The sequence below is a fragment of the Podarcis cretensis genome (assembly GCF_951804945.1).
Source record: "Podarcis cretensis genome assembly, chromosome: 5".
Lineage (NCBI taxonomy): Eukaryota > Metazoa > Chordata > Lepidosauria > Squamata > Lacertidae > Podarcis > Podarcis cretensis.
The window spans coordinates 22,170,653-22,187,313 of record NC_137174.1 but is presented as its reverse complement, the minus strand read 5'-3'; the positions used below and the strand labels follow the sequence as shown (position 1 = coordinate 22,187,313).

The following is a 16,661-nucleotide window of genomic DNA, read 5'->3' as shown; positions in this document are numbered from 1 at the left end:
GCCAGGGGCTTCAGACAAGGCCTCCCATTTCCTTCAAACATCCAGTATGTGAGGGTGCAGAGACCCTCGGGAGAGGGCCACTGGCGCTGTGGTGACCCAGTTATGAATGCCTTTTTTCAGGGAGGCTGGCCTGACACCAACACTATTATCCTTTAGGCACCAGGTGAAAACCTCTCTGTTTTGAAAGCATCTCTATGCTTCTGTTTGCTGTGGTTTATTTTCTGTGTTTTATTAGGGTTGTTGCTGTTGTTTTAAAAAATGGCTGTATTATTAAAAACGTTTTTATTACAGTCTGTGTTTCATTAGTTGCTACACTCTGGATCATTTTGTATTGTTCCTTTTAATGGCTGCACGTATTTAAACGGAAGATATGATACGTTGTTATGTTTTATTCTAGAATTGTATGCTGCCTTGTGAGGGCTGTTTTACAGCTGAGAAAAGCTTTCTATTAAATAAATAATTCCACAAATAAACTATTACTAGACTAGAAATAAACTAAATAAACTATAACCAGACCAGAAACAATTCTGGATGTAGGGTGGCATATAAATATTTTAAATAAAGGACTCCTCCATCTTACCCAACTTTCTGGCATCTATGTTACTTTCAACAGGAGCAGAAATAGAACCAATTTTGGAATGACAGAGAGAGGTGGGGGAAAACACCCCAGGCAAGTAGTTTTCCCCTTCACTAACCCCTTATGAATTCATTGAAGGAAAGGCCCGTATCACACTTTAGAAATTCAATTTGCTCCTTTAGCAACCTTCCCATTTCCTTTCTCTGATGTTGCCATTGTGCAGTCCATATTGTAAATTTAAGGGTCTCAGGGATGAAGATGCTGCCACATTCCAGATGTTGTGGGACTGCAGCCCCCAGTATGACCATTGGCTGATCGGTGTAAGAGATAAATAAGTAGCAGATTTATCTGAAGCTCTCCAGAAAATGTGTTCTGTGGCCAACCTTTCATGTTTTGCACTGTGCAATACATTATAAAGTGAATGGCTATTTCAGCGCCTTTATATTTAATAGACTTTATTGTAGACATGACAGGCTGCCCCTTCTACCACTTTCTCTGGCTACACTAATGAAATCAAAGCCTTCAGAAATATTAAAACTGAAACACTGAAGGTCTCATATAGTTATGTCAAAGAATGTCAGTGCTTTAAATGGGATGTGTATTTCATGTCTCGTACTGCATTCCGCTAGTGAAATATCAGTTAATTATACCTGTGCAGAAAGTAGATCACCCTGCCCCCCACTTCGTAGCTGCCAGATGGTGTTGAGCAGATTTAGTTGCTTTGCAGAGCAGCTGAATTTTAACCAGGTAATTCTGATGTTAGAAACAGCAATTGTACCTCAGGTCTGTGTTTGGCATTTGCAGCCTACAGTGCAATAATGAAATGTTTGAGTAACAATTGTTAGGTAAAGGTACCCCTGCCCGTACGGGCCAGTCTTGACAGACTCTGGGGTTGGTGCACCCATCTCACTCAAGAGGCCGGGGGCCAGCGCTGTCCGGAGACACTTCCGGGTCACGTGGCCAGCGTGACAAAGCTGCATCTGGCGAGCCAGCGCAGCACACGGAAACGCCGTTTACCTTCCCGCCAGTAAGCGGTCCCTATTTATCTACTTGCACCCGGGGGTGCTTTCGAACTGCTAGGTTGGCAGGCGCTGGGACCGAGCAGCGGGAGCGCACCCCGCCGCGGGGATTCGAACCACCGACCTTCCGATCGGCAAGCCCTAGGCGCTGAGGCTTTTACCCACAGCGCCACCCGCGTCCCTAACAATTGTTACCTTGCCTTAATACTTGTGTAATCATTGTTCCTTTTATTGGGAATGGTAATAATTTCCATAAGGAAAAAAAAAGATCTTCCCCCCTTTCCTTACCTATTTTGCGCAATCTTCTATCATTTCATCTGGGACTCTTCCTTTTCCTTCTGAATTGATTTGTTGGCATCGCTGAAGAGAAACTGATAGGTGAAAGTATCTGATAGCAGTTGGAGGTCCTGCAAGTCTTCAGCCAGTATTTTTTCTCTTTGAAACTGTATGCAGAAATATCATTGTCTTTCCTAGCTTTAGAGTGCCACCAGAGTCTTTGTGATGTCAGCAGCCATTCCACCAATCCCCATGCTCATCTCAGTCCTATTTGCATGACTTGCAACTAACAGATTTCACGCTTCAGAAAGGCACAGCCTTCCTTGACCCTGTAAGCAAAAGTTCATGGAAGGGGAAATGTTGCCATATGGACGTGAACAGAAGTTGGCACATATTTCCCCATTTGGTAGCTTTTCACTAGCACTGATTAAGCTGGTTGCTTCATGTGTGTTCATGCTTCTTAGCATGAAGCTGGAGCCACAGCATTCGCTCTGTATAGACTATCCTCCCTGGAAGAGAGGGGAGTGGTTGTGGGCGGGAACCCGAGCACCGCCCCTAGCAGGGGGTGGTAGCCCCCTGCCTTTCCCCCGCTCACCTGGCCGGCGTCAACGCCCCCTGGCAGGCACCCAACCAGGTGCTGCCGAGGGGGCGTGTTCAGCAACCTATGTGCTGTGGCACCGGCCCCTCCTCGGTCTCATTCTCTGCTCCGTCGTCCGTCATCCAATGCCTAAGCCAATACCTTATCACTGCTGTAATCAATAAAGTTGTGGCCTTATTCATGCCCATTAACCCTATATCACACATCCTGTGTATTCATTTCACATTGTGGGGTCGGGTCCTCGAACCACAAGTGTATTTCTAGGGGTAGACTAAAACAACTTCCCAATCCTGTTCATCACCCAGTTTTTCAGGGACTGCAAAATAGACAGGAACTGATCACCTGCCATCAGTGGTGGGTGGTGCTCATTGGGATTGACAGGGCAGAAAACAAGGAGACCAACAGTAGGTGGAGCCAGAGCCAATGACAGACAGAGCCATCTCCCAACTGGATGTGAGGCAGTAGACAAGTAGGGGCAGTACTATTTTTCTAGAAAAAGAGGTGCTTAAACTCACCATGAATGCCTCCTTTGTTCTGGGAGCCAGTGTGGTATAGTGGTTAAGAGCGGTAGTCTCGTAATCTGGGGAACCGGGTTCGCGTCTCCGCTCCTCCACATGCAGCTGCTGGGTGACCTTAGGCTAGTCACACTTCTCTGAAGTCTCTCAGCCCCACTCACCTCACAGAGTGTTTGTTGTGGGGGAGGAAGGGAAAGGAGAATGTTAACCGCTTTGAGACTCCTTAGGGTAGTCATAAAGTGGGATAACAAATCCAAACTCCTCCTCCTCCTCCTCTTCTTCTCCTCTTATAATGGCAATGCTGCCCACCTGAGAGGTGCCAGAACTGAGTTCCAGTAAGTTCTGGCTGCTGACATCACAAAGACTCGGGGATGCATTCTAAAGTGCTCCACTCTGGATGGGGGTTGGCTGAGGATAGACAGGAGTCAGTGGGGCAATGCCCCATTTGCCCTATTCATCTATCCTCCACTGCTTCCAGAAATTTTATGGGTTAAAAACCAGGCCATTGTGGCATGACTTACAAGACTGTTTTCGTTTCCAAAGGGCTGTGAAGTTGAGATAACTTTTTCCCCTAACAGAAGCTGTGGGGAACATTTATTTCTTAATGTGCTGCAGGCATAAAGAAATTAGCCAGGGCCTGAGGTCTGAAAGGGAACCCAAGTAATATCTTATAACCACTTATCATTTCACCTTAAAGAGCTCTTTTAGTTGCTCAGTTCCCTGCCCAGACACTATGGCAGAATTCGTTCCATAGTGACTCAAGGGGGGAAATGTCACATTGTGAGTCATCAGTGCCATTTTCCTGTGGGGCTTATCCTTATTACTTGACCTCAACCTGCTTATGTAAGAAGACAGCCTGATAAGAGGTATAGTACTCTTGCCTAAATAGGGTCTCTTTAAAGAAAAATAGCTAGGTGTTTGAGTTAAGTCCTCTGCAGTGAGGAATATAGGCAACCCAAACTTCCAAATATACTCTTTATGGGATAAGAGAAATGCCTGCACTTGTGGATGGTTATAAACAAAGAAATCTATAGTAAAGTACATGCTATAATGTTCTCCTTGCAATGGCTCAGCTCCATTAATCCAGGTCTCCACTAGAATTGGCGCAGATAGCAGCCTTTATTATTTGGAACCACATTTGATCGATTATAATCAGAACTTTGTAGTAAGAGGTCACAACTGTGGTCAAAAACAGCAACCCAATTAAGGACTTTGATCTGTTTTATCAATCCAGCAAACCAGTCATCAGCTCCTTGTTATTTTCAATTCATTTTTATAAATATTTATATATATATATATATATATATAAATTCATCTGGCAGCCCCACACCTGTCTCCCAAAATATCCCCATGCACCTTGTCCTGCTTTTAACAACCCAGATCCCAGATCCCATTCTAAATTTCACTCTGACCATCACATTCCTCTGTTACAGTTTGGGGAGTAGCCATTGTTGACAGCCTGCCTATGATTCCGTGCTGCTATAGCCTGCTCTGGAGGAATAATAAGCCCTGCAGGTTATAGGTGTTGCTCCTCCAATATGATTATTTTTGCTATCACCAGGCAAGTGATTCCTTCCATCTCCCCTTGCCAGTTTTAATTTTTGGCCAGACATCAGCCAATGAGCTAAGTCTATAATAAATTAAATTTTGGGACAACATTAAGTAGATACCGTGTTTGGTAAAGTGCTATGCTTAAAGATACAGGACTCAGCTATACAGCTGCAAATATAATGTTTTAAGTGAGTTTTAAGTGCATTACGCAAATGTGACACTAGTTGGCAATAATGAGCTCATGGCAAATTCAATATTTTTTCAAAACACTTTTTTTAAAAAAGCATTTTCACAGTGTGTTTTTTAGAAATATGTGTCTAGATTCCATCTGTACAGTATCATGTGGGAGTAATAAAAGCCCCATGTTCCTAAATGTTCTCTAAGTATTTTTGCTCTGATTTCTCTTGTCCATTATATAATTTCTGCTCTTTCTGTTGGGATGCAATTGGGTCTCTGGAATGCACGTTTCTTGAAGGATTCAGATGACACTCCCTATCTACTGAAGGAATGCATGGGGATTCTTGCAGGGCCACATGGACCCGTCCTACCCCTTGCCACTGCCTCATCCATCTGCACATTAGGCCAGCGTCTGAAGGAATTCTAAGTGCATACACATGTTCATGCACAGAGCTGCTGCATAGCCTTCTATGATAGCTCTCAATGCACATGCATAACTGCACGTCCTAGCAGAATGCGCCATTGGCAGGGTGTGTAGCTACCATGTGCATCAGTAGCAGAGGACAGCACTACCCCCCCCACTGCCCCACAACCAAATTTCACCCCTAGAATTTTGAAGTTCTAAAAATTGCCTGGTCTGTTTTCATGAATTATTTTTTTAATGTTCTTCTAGTTCAATGGGAATTCAAGAGGAGTACAAAAGAGGGGAAATCAAGGCTTTGCTTTCTCCACTCAGGGGTTTTGTGCTTGTATATGTTTGATCCCCTACCTGCTGTCTGAAGTGGTACAGTCCTGCAATACTTGCATCCTGCATGGCTGTTGATCGCATAGTCTAGGCCTAAGAAACCTAGATAAACTGGTATAACTCTAATTCTAACTCCACCCCTTTCATTAACACAATCACTCCATGGTTTACTAACCTGTGCATAATGGATTTATTAAGGCACTCAAGATAAAATGAACTTCTGTGGTTGCAATTTAATTAGGGTGTGCGTGTGTGTTTCATTGTTAGCATATTCGTAACCAAATCAGGCCTTGGAGCATGTTTCAAATAAAATACACACACAATAAACAACTGGAGATTTTTCATCTCTTCAATGAATAAATTCATTGCTAATGGAAGGCAAAGACCGAATAAATCATTCCTTAATTTAACCTTTTCACTCTGGATAAGATCAGCTAAGCTGTCACCTCCCACTTATAAGACTACATCAAGTGCAATGTGCAGCTATTCTGAATTGTTTACCACTTGATGAAGAAAAGTATACAAAATCCTTGAAAAACAGCCAGCTTTGCATGGGAAAACAGTATGGCTGCAGTATTGAGGAAAAAAAGAGGGGGGGAAATCCCCAATATACAATTTTAAAAAAAGAATTTGTAGGCTGATAAGGCATCATCTTGCAGCAATGGTTACTATAATCAGTTTTGACCTGAATAAAGAACTGTGTGTGATTTAGTTGCGGATTTAAGGCACCCCTCGCTTCTTGTGCTTCTGTTCTAAATCATTGTTGTGGTGCCCCCTGTGGTACTGGTGCCCAGTGCAGCTGAACCAGTCATGCTACCTGCATGCAAGGCCCAGAATGCACAGTGCAATGAACAGTCTCCGCTCTATGTTCCAATCCTCTTTGTCATACAGTGTGACAAATGTGTTTTCCCCCCATCTTATTTTATAGGAGGGCAACTGAGTGACAGTGACTTGCTGACGATCACCCAATTTGTCCACGCTGCTAATATGTGAACACTGTCTCAAACTAAAGTTGGACTTTGATGCCATATATATTCAATAATAATTGCCTTTTCTTCCCAAATTGACTTAACAGTTAAGGTTTCAAAGAGGAATGGAAACATTGCCCCTGAAAACTCCTTGCAAACCATGATTTGTGCCATAATCTTTCGGAGTCTATTTTACTGATGCTCCCAATTGAAGCAAATGCCAGGCTTGTCACATGCCGGTAAAGCTAATATCAATATTCAACTTTTTCCTTCTGCTGTTATTATGCTGTGTTGATGGGCTGCGCAGGTTAAGGACGAGCACAGCAAAAAGAAAGAATGAATCTCCATCCCTTCTAATAAGTCTTGGAATAGCCATTTCACTAATATTCATTCCAAAAGTGGCGCTAGCAATGAGTGTAGTCAAACAGGTCTCATTTTATGATACAGAGAAAAGTTTATTGGATGCTTTTATCAGAACTCTAAATGCACTCTGATTTATGTTGAGCAATAATGCTGGCAGCGATGGAGATTTTTCTGAATGAGAATCACCTGCTTGTATATAGGTAAGATTAAACACCCACTCAGTAGAACTTCCAGATACAAATCAATATCTATATCTATATAAATGAAAAGACATTGAAGGCAAGAACTTGTGTGGATGGGTTTCTTACACAGATGAGAATTTTTTTTTTCAGCCCAGCGGCCAAATTTTCTCATTCACAGTCATCCCATACCTGTCAACACGATTTGACCAGGACATCCCAGAATTACAGAAGCCATACTCTGGTTTCACCTCAGATTGTATAAATATTTCAGAATTACAGAAGCCACTCCAGCTTCTGACTGGATGACCCATTTTCGGCACCAAGCTCTCCCACAAGAGCTTGGCACCAAAAGATCCATGTCTTTTGCATGAAGGAAGGCACAGCCTAGGGAGGGGGAGCTGGTTGTGACGAAGGCCAGACTGCCCCCACCAGAGGAGGAGAAGCCAATGGAGAAGAGGACAATAACAAAGAAGAAGAGGAAGAGCTGGAGGTGCTCTTGTGATGCTTGCTGAGGGAGCTGCTGTCCGTAACAGAAACAGGGGGCTGGGACAGGGAAAGCCCCAGCTGGCTCACAAGAAAGCACAGCACGGAAAGATGTCTGTCCCGATTTTAATTGGCAGAATGTTTTCCAGAGTGCATATTCCGGTGGTGGCTGCAGCTAGAGAAGAAAGTGGGTGGGGCAACAGATGGGATTTCTTACCTTCATATAGTAGGGTACATTTTAGGCACACAAAAAGGGTTTGGCGCTTGAGTGCGCGTGCGTGCACACACACACACACTCCTGCATTTGGGCAAGCAAGAGGCATTATCATGGTTTAAGGATGCATTCCAATGTGGAAAACACACTCTTTTTTTAAAAAAATAATATTTATTAAAGTTTTAAAGGTTACAAAAAGAAAAAGAAAAAACACCAAGTTAAACACAAACTTAACAACACGTCACAATAAGAAAAAAAGAGAATAGAAAAAAGAAAATAATAATTATAAAAAACAGAAAAATAGAAACAATAAAAAAAAAACCACAACGAACCTTCCCATAACTTATCTTTCATTTGCTTGTTTCCTTGATCTCCTTGCACCTCCCTTTTTTGTATTCTAGTTCGGTTAGCTATTTCAGCAAATCCTTTCCATCCTTCCCAATTTTTATCCTATAATTTATCTTAATATAATGTAACTTTACCTTTCCTCCTTTCATCCATTAACAGTCTATTTTTACTTAGTCCTTTATAATATTTCTGCTAAAGCCACATAACTTCATTCCAGCCTCCTTCTAACATTCCTTAATTTTACAATGTTTCTGTAAATAAACTTTAAATTTCTTCCAATCTTCTTCCACCAACTCTTCTCCCTGGTCTCGGATTCTGCCAGTCATTTCCGCCAGTTCTATGTAGTCCATCACCTTCATCTGCCATTCTTCCCAGAAAACACACTCAAAGTGGGTGTAGAACAGAGCTGGAGAGGAGATGTAGCTGGGGAAGGGTGTGTCTGGGAAGATTCTCAAGGACTAGATAAAGGGACCTGGGGACCATATTTAGCCTAAGGGTTCTCACACCCCTGCCTTAATGAAAAGCATACTGCATGGGTGGTCCGAGTCCAAAGGAGTTGTGTTCAATTAAACCTATAGATGAAAAAAAAACGAGGCCCCTCATATCCTACCCCATCCCTTAATGCCATATTGTGCTATACTATAGTGTGACGAACAAACAAAATCCAAACCGTGATTCTCTTGATTCTCAGTAGCTGTGTTCACCAAGGGCAAGAAGCAGATTTAGTCCGCACTCTGTTCCCAAGGGACCTGTTTACTTTCTGCTGTGAACATGTTAGGTATCACTCATTCCCATAGAGAAATCAATTCTTGGTTATGGTGTGTGTGTATATGTATGTACAGGGAGGGGGGGGGAGTACTCACAACCCTGACAGTAGGTGACCAGGAAACACATGCAATGGAAACAGTATGCATCTTATCCATCCTAAAGTCCAGGACTATGAGAGGGACAATGTGTCTCTGTCATCCACAACACACACAAAACAGGGATTAGTTTCAAGAAGCAGGAAGCGGACAATGCAGAATCTGGAGGGGATAACCATTCCATAGTTCCTCTGGGCCTAGTCTGTAGGCCGTACTCAGTTTGAGGAACCAACTGTAGGTTGGGGGAAGCATGCCAGGCCCCAGCTCTTTGCTTTCCCAGTGTAAATGGCCTCTGTGATGGATGGGAGGGCTGGGTGTCAGGCAAAGGAAAGAATGGGGAGCTCTCCATTCCTCTCCCATCATTTCAACTTGACAGGCTTTTAGCTGGCACTACTAATGATAACAGTAAGCATTTCTTTGCTGATTTGCTGAGCATTCAGAGTGTGACACATACATTATCTCAGTAAAAAATGGAAGTATCTCGACAGAAAATGTTCAGTGGTGCCTGCGCTCTGTATCACAAAGGCAAAGCTCACTACCACTGACACTGTGCTAATGCATCAGGAGGTCTCTTCTGCTTCCTTGACTCCCACCCCCTGATGTTAATGGCTCATGGGAGGTGTCTGTCAAGAGTGTTTCCTGGCAAGACAGTTGGAGTTGGAAGAGGAGGCATGAGACGGAGGAAGAGAAAACATAACACGGATGTCAGAGGTAAGGGAAGCCATGTGCCCTTGGGGGAAGGGCAATTATGCAGGCTCATCAGGGTGCCAACTTGAATAAAATATTGGGGGGGGGGGCAAGTAATCCCCAACCCACATAACTGATGCCATGATGTGCTGCACGAACACCATTTGAATGGCAATGCCCATCAACTGGGGGCAGCCCCTTCAAATATTTTATTAGAGGAGTTGGCTTCTGTCAGCCTCATTGTCCCCTGATTATGCTGCTTTATAAGAATAGCATGCAAAGGTGTTCTTGACTAACCTGTGTGCTCATTCTAAGATCAAATAGCCCTCACACCAGCCTTCAACGATTTTATTTTCTCTGGAGTTTGGTACATCCACAGTTGATTATTCATTGCCAAAACATTAATCTGAATTCTCACACAGGTTATCTCCACCTAAATTCCTATAATGGTTTAATAAATACAATCTTTCTTAAGAAAAATGAACTCTATTAATCTCCATATACCTTTTAGCCTGATGATTGTTCAGATTCTCCACTGTTAAAAATGCGACTGAGCAAGCTGTAGCCTCAGTTCATTTCCTGGGAGTGTGTACATAAACAACATTTATCACAATAAATACGAGTGTGTTCACATACTTGGCTGGTTCTATGGACTCCTGTTTTTGTGCTTCAGGATCTCGGCAGAAGGCCTGGCTTTCCTATAAGATCTTCCTGAGATGTAGCTAGTGTGAGGAATTTTTAAAAACCGGGCTCCATTGCATAGACACTCATAGGGAATTCATTCTCTCGAGGGCTGATCATCGAGCAGTCAAACTGGCAACATCTATGTACAAGAGGGAGGTATCAACAGATTTAGGGGAGCCCTAAGGTTCACAGAAGTAGAAACAAATAAACTTCTTCAAAACCCAAGAGAAGGAAAGAAAACCCTGAGGACTGAACATACTCAGCAGCCACAGAATGCTATTTGTTGGGAGCAGGCAGGATGAGAAGACCTGTAACACTGATAAGTAAATAGCTTGCCTCAGGGGGTCCATCAAGGCCACCTCATTTTTCCATTTTAGACATGCTGTGGAACCCATTGCCAAACGCCATGCCTGTTTGCTAACCATTGCTACAAACACGTATTGTTGTTGAGGTTTTTTGTATTTGTATCTTAAGAAACCTAGAAAGTCCTATAAAGCCATTTAGGCTGCAGGCACTCAAAAGGATTCTTAAAGTATCATTTGCTTGCACCATTTTGCTTGAGAGCCTGGATAGCTCAATTGGGGCTGATAGCTGCAAGATTGCAAGTTTGATCCCCGTATGGGACAGCTGCATATTCCTGCATTGCAGGGGGTTGAACTAGATGATCCTCAGGGTTCCTTCCAACTCTACAATTCTATGGTACCATGAAACTTAATAATAATAATCATTTTATTATTTGTACCCTTTCCATCTGACTGGGTTGTCGCAGGCACTCTGGGCGGCTTGCAACATATATAAAAACATAATAATATACATTAAAAAGGCTTCCCTTTTGTGTGTGTAAATCTGCCCCGACATATAACACGCAAAATCAAATAAGTAAATTACAGTCATACCCCGGGTTACAGATGCTTCAGGTTGTGTTTTTTCGGGTTACGGACCGCCAAAACCCGGAAGTACTGGAACAGGTTACTTCAGGGTTTTGGTGGTCACGCATGTGCAGAATTGCTAAATCGCGCTTTGTGCACGCGCAGAAGCGCCGAATCGCAACCTGCGTGTGCGCGGACGCACCGCTGCAGGTTGCAGACGCTGCAGGTTGCGGATGCTGCAGGTTGTGAATGTGCATCCTGCACGGATCACGTTCGCAACCCGCGCGTCCACTGTTTAAGTAAAATTTGGGCTCTCTTTCAGATCCCCATACTCTCTACTCCCCAACAGCTGTAGCCTTTCCAGCTGCCTCATTCTGCCTCATTACACGGTCAGTTCTGAACTATGTCACAATGCAGGACTAGGCAGTTGCTTTCAGTTTGGCTGTCACATCTTATGCAGGTAAGATATAGAAGAAAGGCCTATATTTGTTAATGTGGCACATGCCAGAACTGCACAGCAGCACAGGAGATAGCACAGTGATATTCTATGGTCCCATTATTAAGTAATTTCCCTGCTCTTATGATAATTGTGCAGCTACTGAGTGTGTCAGCACTCCAGGGTCCATTAATTGTACTCATAATGTTTATCATTCCAATTTCTGTCAGCCTATAACTTCAAAATCACACATATTTAGTAACAGTTAAAGCAACACATACACGTAGTACAAGAAAATGTTCTCACTTCATCAAAGCTGTTAGCTGCTTTCAAAATTATCTGGATGTTCTTGCCCAAGAAGAGACCTCTAAAACTGCCTCAGGAATTCAATTGTAGTAAAATTCAGTTGCGGCCCTCAAATTGGAAATGCCAAGAACTGAGTTGTGGCAACTTGTGCATAAAGACTAGATCCTTGTCTAGTCTAGTCTAGAGTAGACGCCACAGACCATTTTGTAAAGAATCATAGTGTTTCGAATTTGCCTAAGAATAGCTGCGCTTCAAATCCCAGTATTCAATTTTGAAAAGAAAAGAACAGATAACAAGGAAGGGGCCATTGGCCCATGTTGTCAGTATAGATGCCATGTTGTATACCATATTGGGGCAAAGTTGGGAATTGGAAGCACTGAGATCCCAAACATCCTTTAACGAATTGATTAATGTTCAGCAACATTCAGAGGGCCATGATTTTCCACACCTGATACACAATGTCAAGGCAGGTTCTTCCCCATGTCATATTAGCTTTATAGAAATACTTTGCAGGACTCTAGCTTAGCTCTCACCTTTGGGTGTCTGTTTTTGAGAGCTGCACATGCCATTGTGAATAAGATCCAACTGCCTTGGAATCTTGGGAGATTCAAAGCTATTCATGGGTCGGGTGTGCTGAACTGCTCTGATAAATTTTCCCTGACTTCTTCAACCTGTTTTGGCTCCCCACACAATTCTGCAAATCTTTCTCACAGAAAGGGGACTCCCCCCCCCCACACGTTTACTTAATTTAAATCTTGGTGAAGTGTAGGTGGCAGTGCCAGTTTGGGCAGAGAAGATCATCTTCTACATTTTGTGCATGCTTACTATTTCAAGCTGTAAAACGATTTATGGTAATACTGTATGGGAGCAAGCAGAAATGTTATGCACTGAGGGTGGTGTTCAAGTTTTTAACATCTGTGCGAGCATGGAAAATCATACATGATTAATTTATTTTCTTTATGTCTCCATACTCTTCTCGGAAAGCACGGTTCGCCTGCTTCACTGTATTAAGGGGCAGAAATGCTGCAATTCTTTACAATCAAAGCAGGTGTAACCAGACTGTTAAGGGAAATTTCTCAGCATCCCCTGTACAGCTGCCCAGTCAACCGGTCAACCAGTCAGGCATGCTCAATTTTTACAGCTCCTGCAGCAAACAACAGCTACGCCCACAGCATTAGATGTTGTGTCAAGCAGTGTGTTTTGGCTGTGTGCAGGTGGCACACTGCGACATGCTACAATCTGAGGTCTTTTTTTTCTCCAGTGAGGTTTGAGAATGAAGACCCTAAATGTTTAAAATGCTTTTATCCATGGAATTATAGGAGTGAGTGGGAAACAGGGAGGAAAAAAAGAGAAAGAAACATTACACGAGCAACATGCAAAATCTGTTATTTTCTATAAATATGTCAGCCTTCCCACATTCTAGTACCTGTCATGGCTATGGCTAGCTTTCCCCATATCTAGACCCAAAAGGCTTCAGAGGGAAGGGGAGAGGAAGCAAGAATGGAGTATGCCAAGGGTACTGCTCTGATGACCAAGCATTTGCACAGGACCAGGCTCGGAATGTCTGTACCAGGACTAGCCAATCTAAGCAGCAGTGGCTGATGTGGTAGGGTGGATCCACTCTCACTACAGTGGCATCACTGCAGCTCACCTGTATGGGGATGTAGTGCAGTGGGTAGCAATGAGAAGAGGGCTTAGGGGATGAACTGACAGCTGTTCTAGAAGTGCTGCACTGGTGCAGCTGCACAGCCCTCGGTAAGCTTCAGCAAGTATTTGGATGGTACTGCCCCATTTGAAATTCCTTGAATTTTTTTTTGATGAGGTAAAAGGTAAAGGTAAAGGACCCCTGGATGGTTTGTTGTTGTTTAGTCGTTTAGTCGTGTCCAACTCTTTGTGACCCCATGGACCAGAGCATGCCAGGCACTTCTGTCTTCTTAGGGACCTGGATGGTTAAGTCTGGTCAAAGGTGACTATGGGTTTGCGGTGCTCATTTCGCTTTCAGGCTGAGAGAGCCAGCGTGTGTTCACAGACAGCTTTCTGGGTCATGTCGCCAACATGACTAAACCGTTTCTGGCACAACGGAACACTGTGACAGACACTACAGTGCCCGGAAAAACCAGTTACCTTCCTGCCGCAGCGGTACCTATTTATCTACTTGCACTGGCATACTTTCAAACTGCTAGGTTGGCAAGAGCTGGGACAGAGCAACAGGAGCTCACTCCATCGTGGGGATTCGAACCGCCGACCTTCTGATCGGCAAGCCCAAGAGGCTCAGTGTTTAGACCACAGCACCACTTGTGTCCCATGCTTTTTGATGACAACCCTACATGAAAACAAGGGGCTGCCCTCCCACAGGCTGAAGATGGACATACCAGTCTGTCAGCACACCAAGGCAGTTTAGGGTAACATAATCTCTTGGGCTACTGATTACCTTAACCTGAGGTAATCTGTTGTTGGCATCTGACTGCCTCAACAGACAATGGAGTGTACCTTAGGGGGTGAAGTCACACCACTGGAGATTCATAGTATTTGCTGTGGCTGCAGAGACCGGTAACTTATAAATGCTGCCTCCTGTGTTGTTTTTCTGTATTCATGGCACCAAACTGATCTCTCCATTGCGCAAGACTGATTAGTGTGTACGGAGGCCCTGGGCAGCCCAGATGAAAAGACACTCTGCCCCTTGGCCTCAATGATGTGGTCCAAAGAAAAGCAGAGCAATACATTTGGCACCAGCTTGGCTGGGTGCAGGAGTTGCGAAACGGAGCCATACAAGGTGCCATCCAACCATCTTAGGGACTCTACTCCAGATTTGTGTACAGCTTAGCCTTTTCTTTTCCCAAAGATGTGCTACAACACAACATATGCACTTTCCCCCCAAGGTTTACTCCCAAAGACTTTAGCATGAATGTGTATGGCTGCATTGCTTTGGAGGTAATCCCAACTTTGTTAACTGTGTAAAAGGAAAGGCCTATGAAAAGCAAGGTATGAGTACGTAGATGGGGGAGTTTGTGAAGGCCTATCTTAAAATATACACAGTGGATTCTCTGAGCCACATCATGAAGCGCCTGATGGGCTGATTAATGGTTTTTCAAAAGTTGCAGAACAAACTCCAGTGACATCCAGAGACAGTGAGACTGGTTTCTTACAAGGCTTGTGGAAGTTGGCAAAAGCAAATGATTATTCTACCTACACAAGAAATGAAACTGCAGCAGTCACCTGTGAGGGATGATGTGTCAAAATTTAATGGAGCTCTGAGAAACCATATTCTACATTGGGAATGTGTGTTATGTGTGGCCCTCACTATACACTGTTTTGTTTTTGTTTTGTTTTTTTATAAAGATTTTTATTGATTTCCAATTTTTTAACATAAACAAAAAAAACAACATAAAAACAAACACAAAAACTCATATTTTCTTAACCTTATTTTCATAACCCTCTTTTCCCGGACTTCCCCATACCTTTCCCTTTTTGCATCCTTAATTTAGTACCATTATTCAGCAACCCTTCTTAACCAATTAAATATAAGTTCATTCTCTTTTTCTATTCCACCCTAGAATTAAAAACAATTTTTCGCTGCAATTCTACATCTTCTTTTCCCTCAGCATTTTAACACTCCTCAATTTTATAATAATTCTTAAGATACATCTTGAATTTCTTCCAATCTTCTTCCACAGTCTCTTTCTCTTGGTCGTGGATTCTGCCGGTCATTTCTGCCAGTCCCATAAAGTCAATCACTTTCGCCTGCCATTCCTCCAGCGTGGGTAGCTCTTGTGTCTTCCAATACTTTGCTAGAAGAATCCTTGCTGCCGTAGTAGCGTACAAAAAGAAATTCTTATCCTTCTTCGACACCAGCTGGCCGACCATGCCCAAGAGAAATGCCTCTGGTTTCTTGTTAAAGGTGCACTTAAGCACTTTCTTAATTTCATTATAAATCATTTCCCAGAAGGCCTTAATCTTTGGGCAGGTCCACCAAAGGTGGAAAAAGGTACCTTCAGTCTCTTTACATTTCCAACATTTGTTATTGGGCAAATGATAAATCTTCGCAAGCTTGACTGGGGTCATGTACCACCTATAAATCATTTTCATAATGTTTTCTCGTAAGGCATTACATGCCGTAAATTTAATACCTGTGGTCCATAACTGCTCCCAGTCAGCAAACATAATGTCATGACCTATGTCCTGTGCCCATTTAACCATAGCAGACTTCACTGTCTCATCTAATGTATTCCACTTCAACAGCAAGTTGTACATTCTTGATAGATTCTTAGTATTGGGTTCTAACAATTCTGTTTCTAATTTCGATTTCTCCACCTGGAAACCAATTCTCCTGTCTTGTTTGAAAGCCTCCATTATTTGAAAATAATGGAGCCAATCTCGTACCTTGGACTTTATTTTCTCATAACTTTGTAGTTTAAATTCACCACCTTCTTGTTCTAAAATCTCAGAATATTTCGGCCAATTGGTTCTCATATTAAGTTTCTTTACCTCCTTGGCCTCCATAGGTGAAAGCCACCTGGGAGTTCTATTTTCCAGTAAATCTTTGTACCGTACCCAAACATTATATAGTGCTTTCCTGACAATATGATTTTTAAAACCCTTATACACTTTAACCTTGTCGTACCAGATATATGCATGCCAACCAAAATTATTATCAAATCCTTCCAAATCTAGAATGTCTGCATTTTCAAGAAGTAGCCAATCTTTTAACCAGCAGAAAGCTGCCGATTCATAGTAGAGTCTTAAGTCCGGCAGGGCAAACCCCCCTCTTTCTTTAGAATCGGTGAGTATCTTGAACTTAAT

At 43.0% G+C, this 16,661-nt stretch overlaps 2 long non-coding RNA genes across 2 annotated transcripts; both read right to left on the bottom strand.

The window, feature by feature from the left end:
• Window positions 1–544: 544 nt before the first annotated feature.
• Window positions 545–3,160, bottom strand: LOC307215988. The gene is made up of 3 exons (XR_013838848.1): window positions 2,986–3,160; window positions 1,885–2,201; window positions 545–1,382 (listed from the first exon to the last, which is right to left on the bottom strand). It is a non-coding gene; the product is annotated as an uncharacterized lncRNA (long non-coding RNA).
• A 6,738-nt stretch (window positions 3,161–9,898) lies between these two features.
• Window positions 9,899–12,529, bottom strand: LOC307215971. Its single transcript, XR_013838825.1, has 2 exons — window positions 12,395–12,529; window positions 9,899–10,389 (listed from the first exon to the last, which is right to left on the bottom strand). It is a non-coding gene; the product is annotated as an uncharacterized lncRNA (long non-coding RNA).
• Between the last annotated feature and the right edge of the window lie 4,132 nt (window positions 12,530–16,661).